This window comes from Pogona vitticeps, chromosome 2 (genome assembly GCF_051106095.1).
Source record: "Pogona vitticeps strain Pit_001003342236 chromosome 2, PviZW2.1, whole genome shotgun sequence".
Lineage (NCBI taxonomy): Eukaryota > Metazoa > Chordata > Lepidosauria > Squamata > Agamidae > Pogona > Pogona vitticeps.
In genome coordinates this window covers 229,091,343-229,106,796 of record NC_135784.1, presented here as the reverse complement: position 1 = coordinate 229,106,796, position 15,454 = coordinate 229,091,343, and the positions used below count along the sequence as shown (strand labels likewise).

General features: G+C 43.6%; 1 long non-coding RNA gene across 1 annotated transcript; it reads right to left on the bottom strand.

Moving 5' to 3' along the window:
- Nucleotides 1-633: 633 nt before the first annotated feature.
- LOC140704847 (uncharacterized) lies at nucleotides 634-15,433 on the bottom strand. Its single transcript, XR_013541492.1, has 2 exons — nucleotides 12,433-15,433; nucleotides 634-958 (listed from the first exon to the last, which is right to left on the bottom strand). It is a non-coding gene; the product is annotated as an uncharacterized LOC140704847 (long non-coding RNA).
- Nucleotides 15,434-15,454: the final 21 nt, after the last annotated feature.

Below are 15,454 nucleotides of genomic sequence, written 5' to 3'. Positions count from 1 at the left end.
GTGGTAATACATCCACATACCTATAAGTATTATTAGCCGTGAAAAACTTCCACATTTTCGTTTTTAATGTTCTATTAAACCTCTCCACCACCCCCACTTTGACCTCCTTATTAGTGACAAAATGTTGTATTCCACATTTCTTGAATAAGCTGTTTACAGGCCTGTTTAGAAATTCATCACCACGGTCCATCTGTATTTTGTCAGATTTTCTTCCATCTTGTTTGAAAATAGCATCAAAACTTTTGGCCACTTCTTTACCTGTTTTGCCTTTGAGAACTTTTGCCCAGCTGTGCTTAGAAAGGATGTCAATGCATACCAGGATGTAGCCCTTGTTGTACCAAGCAAATTGTTGCATATTGACCAAATCTGCCCACCGTTGAGCATCTACTTTGGAAACAATGGTCTTATTTCTTTTTAAATTAACTCTAGCCGGTCTATGCAGTGTATAGGCATCCTGATCAGAAAGCCATTGGGAAACATTCCCTACCTTCAACGTTTTGATTTGCTTTTTGGCTTCCCTAAACAGAGGCTTCAGACTGCCAAAACATCCCACTGATTAGGGTGTATAAAAGATATTGTGTAGTATTTTCCCCTGTGCAGCCATCTCAACCATTAACACAAATATGAACAAGATATGGTACAATAAAGGCTCTTTATTAAAAGACAGTATATTACAAGGGTATTGTAAAGTAAACATCTAAGCCTCAGGGTAGTAGAAACACATGAAATACAGGATAGCTTTACAAGCTGTATATGTAGGAACACATGCAATACAGGATAGATTTACAGCTTGTATATTCATGCAGGGCAGTTTCTTGTCCTCAGCAACCTGGGCCTTCTCCAGTGGGTGAGAATGAATGAATGAAACAACATCATCTGCTGATTTCAGGTCAGTTCTCTTTGGCCCATGTCCACAATCACACTCAAGCTCATCATCCTTATCATTCCGAGCCTTCTCCTGTGGGTAAGAATGAAACAACCCTTTAGTAAGGTTTTTTAAGGACCTTAAAACCCCTAACATACCACATAACTATAGCTTTTAGAAACTGCTCTTGAATCACTCTCAAAGCCTTCATCTGAAACCTCTTCCACCATCTGATCCTCAGGGCTGTTGGTATCCCCCTCAACGCCAGGTTTCACCAGCACAAAGCCATCCACGTTCTCTGCTGATTTCAGGGCATCACCGGTTGGCTTCTGTAAAGCTCTTTTTGACCATTGCCCACAATCGCATTCAAGCCCATCATCCTTCTCATCACCCCACATCAGGTTGCAGGTTGGCTTTCTTGTGCTTTTTGGCTTCTGTTTTGGCTTTGCAGTAAATATGAATATGTCTGCTGTAGACCTGCATTTTCTTCTTAGATTTTCCGGGTCTTCAGGCAGCATCCCCTTGAGACTTGCAGGGGGTCCCAAGTGGCACAAGGGCTTGGAAAAACTCACAAACCCCTGGTAGTAACCCTGGGGGCGCAAGTGCCTTTTGGCTTTCAGCAGGGCCCTTTGGCTTTTCCCAGGAAGCTGGTTTTCCTTGTCCTCCCTCTTCTCCAAGATGCACCGGTCTCTGCAAAGAGTGGCAAGCACACGCAAAATGGCCCTGAAATCACTGCTGTGGTGTTTCAACAACTGCTGTGGAGTTTCAGTCCCAGGAGGCATAACGGCATGCCAAGACATGTCCTACAGCCACCCCTTTTGTAGCCAAACCCCTCCAACCTCTTCCCATTGGCCTACAGGGCTGTGGGGGGTGACGCATTAATTTGGGGGCCAATCCTCTGGTCAACCCCTCCTATAGGCCCACAGCGGACTCACCAATCCCCTACATCACCCTAAAGCCCTGCTCACCCAGGAGGAGGGCCCTGGGTCGATTTTTGACCCTTTATCCCACCTCGCAGGGATGGCACACCTGTCAAAAGTGATTTTGATTAATGCTAGGTAGTATTACTACTACACTTGAAGAATGCTAACTTAAACCACAGTTATACTCTGCATACTCTGAGCTTAGTGTTATCAGATCAAACAGTACTCACTGTTCGTGTTGCAGTGGTTAAACTTCTGTACTGCAGACAAAACTGTACTCATGACTCAGGGTTCACTCCCAGGTAGCTGGCTCAAGGTTGACTCAGCCTTCTATCCTTCCGAGGTTGGTAAAACGAGTACCCAGCTTGCTGGGGGGGGCAATGTGTAGCCTGCATAATTAACTTGTAGACTGCCCAGAGGGTGCTTGGAGCACTATGGGGCGCTATATAAGCAGCACACTTTGCTTTTTGCTTTTTTTGCATTTAATACTAAATCTGGTTAGAAAAATGTGCAGCTGGTAAAAAGCACTGACTGTTACAATGCCTGCTATTGATTTTGTTATCTATAGCAGGCAACTACGTAATAAGCACAAGGACTATCCTTGCTCAATCTTGACTTATTGGGCAATTAAATGCGGTTTCTGGCCAGACTTGATAATTTCTAGCTTCATGCCAGGACAACATTGAAAGTTTACAGCTCTGCAGTTTTATTTTTTCTTATATAAATAAAAATGCCTTTTTGAAAAATGTCAGTTGACCGTAAGATATTGAGAGAATAATTTCCTTCCACTAAGATGGTTTTAAAATCACAATGATATATACTACATTTCCAGAGTGCTAATCTGCAGGCACAACCAATTCATGCACCAGTGATGACATCCAAGTCTCTCTCCTTTCTATCAAATTCCAAGCAAACTGTCTCAGTGATAAACCATTGTTTGGTATCAGTGACAGAGTAGCTAACGGCAAACAAACTGAAACTTAATCGAGACAAGACTGAAGAGATTGTGGTCAATCAGAAGGCAGATGAGGGACTAGGAATGCAACCTGTGCTGGATGAGGTTACACTCCCCCTGAAAATTCAGGTCCACAGCTAGTGTGTACTTCTGGATTAATCCCTGAGCCTGAATGCCCAGGTTTCCACTGTGGCCAGGAGTGCATTTGCACAGTTAAAACTGATGCATCAGCTGCACTTGTTCCTTGAGATGTCTGATTTGGCTACAGTGACACATGCCTTAGTTGCATCCTGCTTGGATAACTGTAACACACTCTGCATGGGGCTGCCTTTGAAGATAGTTTGGAAACTACAGCTGGTTCAAACTTCAGCTGCCAGACTGCTGCCTGGGGCCAGTTATAAAGAGCATATAATGCCAGCTACAATTGCACTGGTTACCAGTCTAATTCCTGGCCCAATACAAAGTGCTGGTTATTACTTACAAAGCCCTATATGGTTTGGTCTCAGGCTATCTGAAGGACTTTATCTCCGCATACAAGCCTTCCTGGTCTTAAGATCATCAGCGGACATCTGCTAGGTCCCGTTACCACCATGGATATATTTGATGGGGACACCAAGGCCTTCTTTGTAGCTGCTCCTAGGTGGTGGAATACACTCCTTCACAAGGTTAGGCTGGTCCCCTCCTTTTTATCCATCAACAGTCGAAAACCTACCCCTTTAGGCATTTAAATCTTAATAACCATATGTTCCTGGATGTTGGCTTTTGGATGAATAGATTTGTTTTTAAAGTTCCAAATGGTTTCAATCATTCAATGTATTTTAATTATCATTATAGTTTTCTTCTTCTTCTTCTTCTTTTATGTATGTATGTATGTATGTATGTATGTATGTATGTATGTATGTATGTATGTATGTATGTATGTATGTATGTATTTATTTATTTATTTATTTATTTATTTGATTTATACCCCGCCTATCTGGGCAACTCGTCCACTCTAGGCGGCTTACAATATAAAATCAAACAATAAAACCCAGAAAAGTACATAACCGTACAATCATTACAATTATAATAAAATGGAGGGATAATAAAATAAGGGAAAATAAGAAACGAGATCAGGTATTGACTGGAGGGAAGGCCTGGATGTATAACCATGTTTTTAATTGGGTTTTAAAGGTTCCCAGCATAGGGGCCGTCTGAATCTCTGGAGGGAGGTTATTTTACATCCGAGGAGCCACCGCTGAGAAGGCCCGGTCTCGTGTTTTCTCCTTCCGGGCCTCTCTCAATGTCAGGCTCCTCAGCCTCACCTCCTGACTCGCACAGGTGATCCGGGTAGACCTTGGTGGGAGCAGGCGTTCCGCCAAATATCGAGGTCCTAAACCGTTTAGGGCCTTATAATTAAACATTAAAACTTTGAAGTCGACATGGAAACGAATGGGCAGCCAATGCAGTGCGGCCAGAGTTGGAGAAATGTGTTGGTATTTTCTCACTCCAGTAAGGAGTCTGGCCACCGCATTCTGCACCACCTGAAGTTTCTGCATCAGCCTCAAAGGCAGCCCCACATAGTGCGCATTACAGTGGTCTAATCTTGAGATTACGAGCGCGTGCACCAAGGTGGCGAGTGCCCCCGTGTCTAAATAGGGCCGCAGCCAGGCAATCCACCAAAGGTGGAAAAAGGCGGTACAGACAACCAACGCCACCTGCATTTCCATGGTGAGTGTCGGGTCCAAATATATGCCCAAGCTGCGGACCCCACCCTTCGTGTCCAGGGTCACCCCCCCAAATGTGCGAGAGTCACCCAAGCCGCCAGCCACGGGGCCACCCACCCTCAGAACTTCCGTCTTGTTCGGGTTCAGCCTCAGCCCGTTTTCCTGCATCCATTGCAGTACAGCCTCCAGGCAGTGCTGAAGGGACGGGACGGCATCACCTGCAGTTGGTGAAAAGGAGATGTAGAGCTGGGTGTCATCGGCATATTGATGACACGATGCCCCACATCCCCTGATGACCCCTCCCAGCAGTCTCATATAGATGTTAAACAGCATTGGGGAGATAATCAACCCCTGTGGGACCCCAGAAGTGAGGCTCTACGGGGCCGAAACACTCTCCCCAAGCTGAACTCTCTGGGGACAGTCCTCCAAGAAGGAATGGAGCCAGGCTAGTGCCAAGCCACCGATTCCCAACTCAGAGAGCCTCCCCAGGAGGATACCGTGGTTGATGGTATCAAAGGCCGCTGAGATGTCGAGGACCAGCAGAGACATTTTGCCCCCGTCAGCCTCCCTCAACAGGTCATCGTACAGGGCGACCAATGCCATCTCTGTACTGTGGCGCGGCCTGAAGCCCAACTGAAACTGATCCAGGGCGTCTGTTTCATCCAAGTGGGCCTGAAGCTGATCGGCCACCACCCTCTCAACCACTTTGCTCATGAAAGAAACATTGGCGATGGGCCTGTAATTGCCAATTTCATCTGCCGTTAAACTAGGTTTCTATCTTATGGGCTTAATGAGTGTCTCCTTGAGGGCAGAAGGAAACCTGCCCTCAAGGAAAGACCCATTTATTATTTCAGTGGCCCATTCTGTTGTTATTGGCCTGGCTGCTTTGATTAGCCAGGCCGGGCAAGGGTCCAAGGAGGAGGTGGTGGCTTGACAGTGGTCAACACCTGGGCCACAGAATCAGGCGTGACAGGCTGAAAGGAGTCAAGGGTTACCGGGCAAGACGGAGCGCTGGACATCTCTGCTCGACTCACTGTGTTCAAAAAAGGAGAGAGGTCCCGGCGGATGGCATCCACTTTAGATTTTTAAAAGGCTGCAAACTGGTCAGGTGAAAAACTAGGGGGAGGCCTATCACCCAGACCAGTTCCAGATAGGTTGTGCACTATACGGAATAACTCCACCTGCTGGTTGGACGCTTCACTTATCCGGTTAGCGAAGTAAGTTCGACAAGCAGCCTTTCCTTATAATCCGTTGGGCTCTTCCTCCACCTACGCTCTAGCCTTCTCTTATGTCGTTTCAGAGCATGGAACTCCTGGTTAAACCAGGGCACGTGGGTGGGGCTGATGACATGTTGGGACATGTTCAAGGAAGCCATGGTTTCCAGGAACTCAAGAGCTGGCCCAGTAGTCTCTGCCCCCACGTGCACGTTGAAATTTCCCAAGACCAAAAGCCTCAGGGATCCCAACGATGCCGCGGAAACAAAGTCGGCCAGCTCCGGAAGTGAAGTGGCTGGGTTGCGGAGAGTGCGGTAACCCAGCAAAATCCCAATACCATCCCTGGCCCCAATTGCCACGTGGAGTGCCTCTAGACCCAGCTTTACCACCGAGGAGCGCCTAGTAACCTCCAAGGTGAATTTATAAACAATGGCTACTCCCTCCTGCCCCTCCAGTCTGCCCTGGTGCTGGATGGCATAACCGGGTGGACAGATGAGAGCCAGGGGAGGACCCCCCTTTCCACCAATCCATGTTTCGGTTATGCATGCCAGGTCTGCATCCTCCTCCAAGATAAGATTGTGAATCACCTGGGTTTTGTTGGATACAGAACTGGCTTTCAACAATACCAGAGTTAGAGTGGAGGGCTGGCTGGGGTGGCTACCTCGATACTGGTGGTTGGTCACAGTCTCAGAACAATTAACAGCCGCCAAACATCTGTTCATCGTTCTTCTGTCACGCACGGGGACCATGCCAATGCCATATCTCCCTCTACCCATGATCACCGGGATGTTCAGTGGCCCCTCGCTGGGTGGACAGGCCCTCCACTCCATATCAAAAGAAAAGGGGGAAGAAAAAAAGAAAAAATGAAAAAAGTACCCTAAATGAATACAATAGATTAAATAACACAATACATACATAAATCAATTAAAATGCTATCAATTAGACACCCAACTTATAAAATACATTATTTTTTTTTTAAAGGCTTTTAAAGGGACCCAGAAGTGATTGTCCCCCACATACAGTCCTGATTCATCTTCTTCTGCCACACAACAAAATAAGCCCAAGATTCTCCCACCCACAATTGGACCCGTCCCACCACGCACTGGCCGCAGATCTTCTTTCCTTTGAGGAGGCTGTCGGAGATGGATTTCAGTTTATGGGGGCAAAAGCCCCAAGCTGAGCAGTCAAAAAGCAGTCAAAAAGCAGAGGCAAAGCAAGCAGTAACATCTGAAGGAGGGGGAGCTGATGAAGAGCTGCTGGAAACATGGCAATGAGCGTACAGTCAGATAATTCCCCCTTCGACATACCAGGGTCCTCTGCTAGAAAGGCGTCTCCCCTGGCCATAGGTATTGATGACTCCCAGTTCCAAACAGCCCCCCAGAAAAGTTCCCAAAAGAGTCGCCACCACAAGCTGACACCAGCTTCACTAGTCCTCAGCCAGCCTCTCGGCCCCCGACTCCAGGCTCACCACGCCTCCTCCAGCTGGCGTCGATGATCTCTCCAGGGCTTCACCATTCAAGCAGGTGGGCTCCTCCACACCTCTCCGCACTGGGCTCGTCTCTAAGACCCCAGCGCCAGGCCATCAAGACTAAGAGGACCCTTCAGCTCTTCCAACCCTGCAGCACGAAAGGAAGCTCCCACAACGCCGAGCTCTGCCTCACTACAAACAAGTCGGCTGCCTCGGCCCTGATCTTTCAATTCACACCAGCAGCCTCCCACAGCGATGTATATAATTAAAGAAATTAAATTCCTTCAATTATTTTGCTGGAAACAATCCTTCTCTTTTCCGAGCAACTCACTGTACTCCAATCTGCCTGCCTGTTTTCCTAACGGCAGCGGCGGCATTGTTGTTGTTCTTCTTACGCCCAGTGATAGTGGAAACAGCAACAATTGTAATGTTTGTTACTGTTGCAGCAGAGATAAAATAAAAACAGCTGCAAGAAAGAGGGAGGCAAGAAACCTAAAATAAACAAACCAAAGAAAGCAGAGAGAAAGAGACCAGAAAGAAAAGGAAAAACACCAACTCAGCAGGAGGAAAAACACAGCCTCCTGCTATTGGGTAGCCAATAAATTAATGCATAATTTATTTTGTTTTTTACTTTATTTTTAACGCTGTTAGCCACTTTTGAGTCACTGGGAGAAAGATGTCCATAAAGAGTCAATTAAGAGTCCACACGACATAAAATTTTATAAAAATAAATCAAATAAAGAGAAAAAAAAAGGAAAGAGGACAGGAATTAACTGGAAGGGAAGGCCTGCCTATACATCCATGTTTTTAGTTGGTTCTTAAAAGTACCCAGCGAGGGTGCAGCGCGAATCTCCGGAGGTAGGTTATTCCAGAGGCGAGGAGCCACCGCCGAGAAGGCCCGGTTTCTAGTTTTTTCCTTCCGGGCCTCCCTCAGCATCAGGCTCCTCAGCCTCACCTCCTGGCTTGCGCGGGTGACACGGGCAGAACTAGTTGGGAGTAAGCGTTCTGCCAAGTATCGAGTTCCTAAACCGTTTAGGGCTTTATATGTAAGCATTAACACTTTGAAGTCAATGCGGAAACGGATGGGCAGCCAGTGCAGCATGGCCAGAGTAGGAGAGATATTTCTCACTCCAGTAAGGAGTCTGGCCGCCGCGTTCTGCACCACTTGAAGTTTCCGCATCAGCTTCAAAGGAAGCCCTACGTAGAACGCGTTACAGTAGTCTAAAATGGTTGGATTAGGCTGCTGCCTTCCACAGCAGACATCTCCCAAGGGTAATGTGGTTAAGAATCCCTGCCTGTTGAAGTTATTCATCATTATAATTTTCTTAATTACTGGAATATACCACATGAAACCTATTTTTTTGGGGGGTATAAGTTGTTAGATTCCCCCTTTTTTCTTGCATAAAATCATGTTGTTACTTGTAAAACTCCCTTGTGTATTGTGAAGCCTGCGTTTTAACAGAGGGGTATTAGTACATAGTAGAATGGCATACATTGTTCTTCTAAATCTAGATTGGAAGGATTAAGCAGGATTGCTTCTATACATTTCTTTTTTCTACAAAGAAGAAACATTTGGTTAATACAGATGAAAATCTTGTTGAACAGGGTGACTTCTAAGTAAATATAAGAGGATTCTGCACACAGAAAAAAAACTGTGCTAAATCATCATCATCTTAGAACTGCATGGTTGGAAGGGACCCTATGGATCATCAAATCCATCCCCTGTCAAGGAAGCACAGCAGGGAATCAAACTCCCAACCTCTGCTCTGCAGTCTGATGCCTAAACCACGGACCCATCCAATAGTTCTAACATAGTGGCATTAAGATATATTATATGCAGGTGTGCAATCTCTGTTTAAATTCTGCTTTTAGCTGATGAAAAAGCAATGCCTTAGCAATACTTTAAAGTTTTAATTAAAAATAAACCTATATAACCAATTTATTTAAGGTAAACACTGTACAAACATTTCTCAATTAATCAAGATTCTCTTAATCTGTTACCTTTTCCCAAGTGTCCATCCACCACCAATATATATAAGCAGACATAAGATGTACAACTGCACTGTACACACCAAGGTGTCCCAGATTGTTTTGTTTAAAGAAGAACAGACACTGAACAGTAGACAACTTCTAATAAACATATTTTAAAATTTATTATATAGAATAAGGCATTTAAATTAAATAAATAAATAAATAAAATTTATCACAGACATTATTGTTATTATCACAACAAATGTGTCACAGGCACATTAATCGGCAGTTTATGAGATAGGAAAGCAGAGTGATTACTGAACTTTATAGCAGTTCTCAACACAGCAACTTCTGTGTTTGGATTTGGACAAAACATTTGTAGAGGTGGATCATTCTGCTATTTCTAGGAAGAGACCAATCTGCTTGCAGATACTACAGTTTTGAACAAAGCTGCAAGCTTCAAGTGCTTTTTTTTCAAACTGCTAGTTCAATAAAAAATACCATCTTTCCTGTGGGTGTCCTTATTATGTAATCAATATAAGATTGTTCCAGCTTCAAACCAAATTGTGTGTACTGCCTACAGTCAAGAGGATTGAATTTTCCAGGCAAGTGTTTATTCAAGCATCTGGTCCAGATGAAATGCAGACTGCCCTCTAGTGGGTGTTAAAAAGTGCATAAATTCAGGGAAAATAAATTGCAGGGGAAAGTGCCTTTAGCTTGAACAATCAAGTTGTACTGATTATCTTAGAATGATTGTTGTTATTGTTTGGTTGTTAAGTCAAACCAAAGCACACCAGGCCCTCCTGTCTTCCACTGCCTCCCGGAGTTTGGTCAAATTCATGTCGGTAACTTCGGTGACACTGTCCATCCACCTCATCCTCTGTCGTCTCCTTCTCCTCTTGCCTTCACTCTTTCCCAACATCAGGGTCTTTTCCAGGGAATCTTCTCTTCTCATGAGATGGCCAAGGTATTGGAGCCTTAACTTCTGGATCTGTCCTTCCAGTGAGCATTCAGGCTCTACAGTTCAATGCATTCCAATGGGGGGGGGGAAATTCCCCAAAAATTAACGAAGACTCAGAACAAAGCCAAATTAAATTTGCAAAGGTTTTACAAGGTGCACTAACGATTCCAAGCATTTTAAACAGTTTTTTAAACATTTTAAGACACTTTAAAAATAGTGAAAACGGACCTGTCAAAACCATTGAAATGCATTGAAACCTCTTCAATGCATTCCAATGGGGGAACCGCGTTTCGCTTAGCGATGTTTCCTATGGCGATTTTCGATTAAGGACGGTAATCCGTTCCCATTGGAACAGATTATCTGGTTTTCAATGCCTTCCTATGGAAAATGGTGTTTCGTTTAGCGATGTTTTCCCATAGCAATGTTTTTTTTTGAATCAATTAACATCGCTAAGTGAGGCACCACTGTATAAGAAACCCCCTTGCCCTCTGGTTGGTCTCTCTTGTGAACATAAGAGTGTAGGGGTGCTTTTCTGAAACATGTTTAAGAGCAGACTATGGCACTGGATATGTCTAGCAGTGTCACTGAAGGATACAAGGAGAAACAATCTCAGGATGTCCGGGATCGGTAACAATATGTAGTGTCTTTATTACATGGTGAAAAGCTTTAAAAACTTTCTTGCTTAACGTATTTCGGCAGGGCCTTCATCAGAAGCAAAATCTTTATATTTCTCTTGTCTCTATCAGCTCCAAAGCAAGCAGTATCACTGGCCATGGCGTCCCTCAGCTGTGGCAGGCACTCTGGCTGAAATCCAACAGTGGAACTGACACAGCATGAGGCTAATGACCTTGGCAGTTTTTCATAAATTAAATATACCTGATCCACCTAAAAAGTCCTTAGGTTCCCTCAGTATAGTTTTCATCAAGAGAAAGGCTGTTGGGGGAGCCTTCAATTTCCAAAAATTGCTGCTGAAAACGATTTTTGAAAATTAAACATTTCTCCGCCCCTCCCATGCCCCCCATCAGCTTCCCCTTGCTGGAAAGGATTCTCATGGCCTTTGGGAGGGGAGGAGGAAGAATTGGGAAATTAACATGCATTGCATGCCAGAGCTGATGACATCATCAACCCTATACAGTGTAAATTCTTCTACTGGATTTCAAACCATGTCTCCAACTTGGACAGCTACACAACTCTGTTTTAAAGGTTAAACATACCAAACTAAAATCTATTGTGACCTACATGAAAGAAAGATTAGGCATCCTTCAGTCTCGAGAGACTATGGTATCGTGCTCTGTATGGAGGACTTGGAACAGCGTCTAGTGTGGCTGAGAATGCCAATTGGAGAGTGACAATCCCTTCCACACTGAAGACAAATACAATCTGTACCCCATCTAGCTCCCCAATTTTGTTGCTTTCATGACTGCCTCTTTGCCTCGGCCTGCTGGACAAGGGTCTCTTCAAATTGGGAGAGGCCGTGATGCACCGCCTGCCTCCAGGCTGAATGCTCAGATATCAGGGTTTCCCATCTGTTGAGGTCCATTCCTAAGGCCTTCAGATCCCGCTTGCAGATATTCTTGTATCGCAGCTGTGGTCTCCCTCTGGGGCAATTTCACTGCACTAATTCTCCATACAGGAGATCTTTTGGAATCTGACCATCAGCCACTCTCACAACATGCCCAATTCACTAATTATGTTTTTGAAAAAAAATCTGAAAACTGGAAAAGAAATATGGAATAGATTATCAATATATAGTGTATTTAATATTCAAGCTTATATTATACTCTTGGAACGTATTTTTACGATATCCTTACTACTTGCATCTCTAAGTGAGGAAACAATTCTGATAAAGATGAGCACTTTTAAGTCACATTTATTACAGTGGGAAAGATTTATGCAATGCATGTTAATAAAACATTAACATGCTTAACTTTAAATGTCTAAGTCCCTGATTGGCAAATCTGTTTTCACACTGGTTTAACTCACAGAGCAAATTTATTCACAGAGCAAATCAGCTCTTGCAAAATGTGGTTCATTTTTGAAGTTCATTACTGATTGTCAAACATTGAGTCTTCAACCTTGGTGCTATGTAACTATGTTTAAAATGTACCATATCCTAGAATTTCAGATACTGAGCTTTAGACATGATGGATATACACAGACAGAATAAACTGTTCCCACCTCTTAGTTAGGAAGAGCTTAGAAGTTGACTTCTGAGGATAATACAAACAGGTTTTGTCCATTAAAAGTAACTAGCACTAAGAAGCATACATGATGGTGTGCAAAATTATACTGCAGTCCATGTTTACATGTATGATGTTGTTTATAAATCAAATAAAACCCTTACAATTTTTGAATCAAGAAGAACTTACCAGTGGGCATCAAAATAAGCTGTACTAATCAACACAGGTTCAACACAAAAAGAACAAATGATAGCCTGACATTTCAAAGTCCATTCTGTTGTTTGCTACCTGATCACGGGCATCTGGTGCTTTTGGGCAGGGCAGGGGTGGGAAAAGATTAACATTGCAGTAACATTACTAGTGCGCAATGAGTTTCAGGAATAAGGTCCATTGATAAGAATTGCTTCACAAAGAGATTAGCATAAATTAGATGATTTCCTGAGTTCTGGCCATATAAGCCCATCAAGAAATTAGGTATAAATACACAATCTCATTTGAACACTACTTTTGTACAACTTGGTGCTGGCTAAGGATTGCTGAGGAAGAGGGGTAATTCAATTACATGGTTTGAGGTTTAGCTGAGTATCTTTAGGTCAAACTTACACACATAGCTGCAAGAGCCACTTCATTAACTAAGCTTATTACAACTGAGTAAGTATCTCATGCATTTAGTAAATATATAGATTACTTTTCAGCCCAACAGAGCCCTCAGACATACACACCTTTGGTAAAAACCGGAAGATTAATTCCAATGTATAGCTTTTTCCTGTGTAGTTTTTGCAAGATAAATTACAGTACAGCTTTCAAATGCAGATTCTTTAATTGTAAAAGGAACAAAAAGTATTGTGGTTATTATCTGTACAAATAGTTTAAAAGCACATGCCTTTCAGTGCAGAGCTATCAACTGATTATGGACAAAATCCAGCCAAAGCCTAAGCAATAAAAATCAAGCCTCACTGCATTGACAGATATTTTAGGAGTTACAGTACTTAGTTTTGTCACTGGAATCAGTGAGACTCTTAATACTGACAGAACTGGACACATATACTTGGCACACACCCAAATGAACACAGCAGAACATTTCTTACAAAGCAAAATAGACCTTGGCTGCATGAATTGCAGTCCTATGCATGTTTCAGACAACTCTTATCTGCAGATAAGATTTCAGACAGATCTTATCTAAGTCCACTGGTAAGGGCCACTTGCCACAAACTCTCTGCCCTGGAGGTTCTCATTTACTGTGAAAGGGAGTGTCATGGTTGCTCACTCATTACATACTTACAAGCACAGACATTTTTAAAGTAAGTTCTAGAGTCCAGAATCTAGTTTGGCACTGAGATAAAATCTGGGGTAATAATTCCGCACTCAGTTCTTCCCTAGGTTGTTGGATTAAACCAAAACATCATGTTAAGTTTAAAATGGAGACTGCAGCTAAGAACTCAGAAGATGGCTGAGATTTTTTTTGGGGGGGGGGCGAGAGATGATGGTATTAGGTAACACCCTTGCGTATGCAACTGGAGATCAAGGCCAAAATCATCAATACTCCCAATTACTAGGCATGGATGGGAAAGTTGGAAAATGAAGGAAGCAGATAGGAAAAATGCATTCAAAATTTAGTGTTGGAATAGAACTTTTTTGATTTCTAAGGCTGCAAGAAAGGAAAATAAGTAACTTCTATGCCAAATAAAGGCTGAACTCCCATTTGAAGCTAAAATGACTAAACTTAGGCTGTCACACACTGGTCTTAATATAAGAAGAAGAATGGAAAAAGCTAGGAAAAGAGGAATGTCTAACATGATACAGATTGACTCGATAATATATGCCACAGTGTTTGCAAGTTTTAAACTGGATTGTTAGGGCACTCTGGAGCTTGTTAATTTATAGGCTTGGATATGAATTGACATACATTGGATGTGATTTGACAGTACATAGCGATTACTTCATATACAAGGTGTACACAGTGTGGGAAAAGCACAAAATAGAAAAGAGTTTGCACTACTACAGTGGACCCTCGACTTACAGACGGCTCGACTTACAGACTTTTCGTGTTACAGACTTCTCTGGCTGCAAAATTTAGATTCGACTTGCAGCCAGAGAATCGACTTACAGACCAGAAAAAAACCAAAATGGAATAAAAATAGAATAAAAACCACTGGTTATGGGATTAATCAGTTTTCAGTGCATTGTAGGTCAATGGAGATTCGACTTACAGACTTTTCGACTTGCAGCCACCATTCCAATACAGATTAATTCCTTAAGTAGAGGGTCCACTGTATTAGGCAAGATGAGGTAACTGCCTCTAGCCTCAGAGCCCCCTCAGCCATTCTTCCTGAGCCACCTCCCCAATCCCCCCCCCCCGGAAGGGATTCTGTTTGTCATTTTGTACCGGTAAATGAGTCTGCTCACGTGAGTTCAGATGCGGTAACAAAGACCATCCTATTGCCAGTATTGAACTGTCACTTTATTTTATTTCTGTACATGGGGAGAGTGACTCCATTTTGTCCTTCCCTTCAGGCAACATAACACCTTCGCTCAGATCAGCTAATAAAAGAAAAAACTGCAAAGGCTGTCCACCAAGCCTAGATTATCCAGAAATAAATGCTACAGTTTATGTACAAAGACAATTTCTCCCTATTTATTTACATCCACAATTTTAAATTGTACACAATTCTGATACAAATATAGAAAGAAAAAGGAAGATATATTTATTTTCTCTTTGCCTCACATGTTCCTTTGAGAGAAAAGCTGCACCCACTTTTCTCCTGATGTGCATCGGGCCTCTCTTGCCCGTCTTTTTTTGGAAGGCTGAGTGAGCGCCAGGCTCCTCGGAGGGCCACCTAGGAACCAGGCAAAGCGTCCCCGAGGCTGCCTTCTTGACTCGAGAGTGCCACCTCCCGGTTCACTAAAAATTGACCGAACCTGGGACGAAAGTACGCGCACACGGAGAACCAGCCCCAATGGCCCTTAAAGGCACCTGGCACTAAAACTAAACCATGTCCTCAAACACTCCGGGAGATGATTGGGGGGGGGGAGGTGAGGAAGGATACCTGCACGTGTTATAGGCCCTGTGACTGACAGGTCACTTCTCTCTCTCCACTACAGACAACACAGTGGTTCCTAATCACCAACAACTTGGACCCCAAAAGTCCCTCCCCAGCGGCCGATACACACGTGGCGGCCCCATGTGACATTACAACGACCATACGCACCC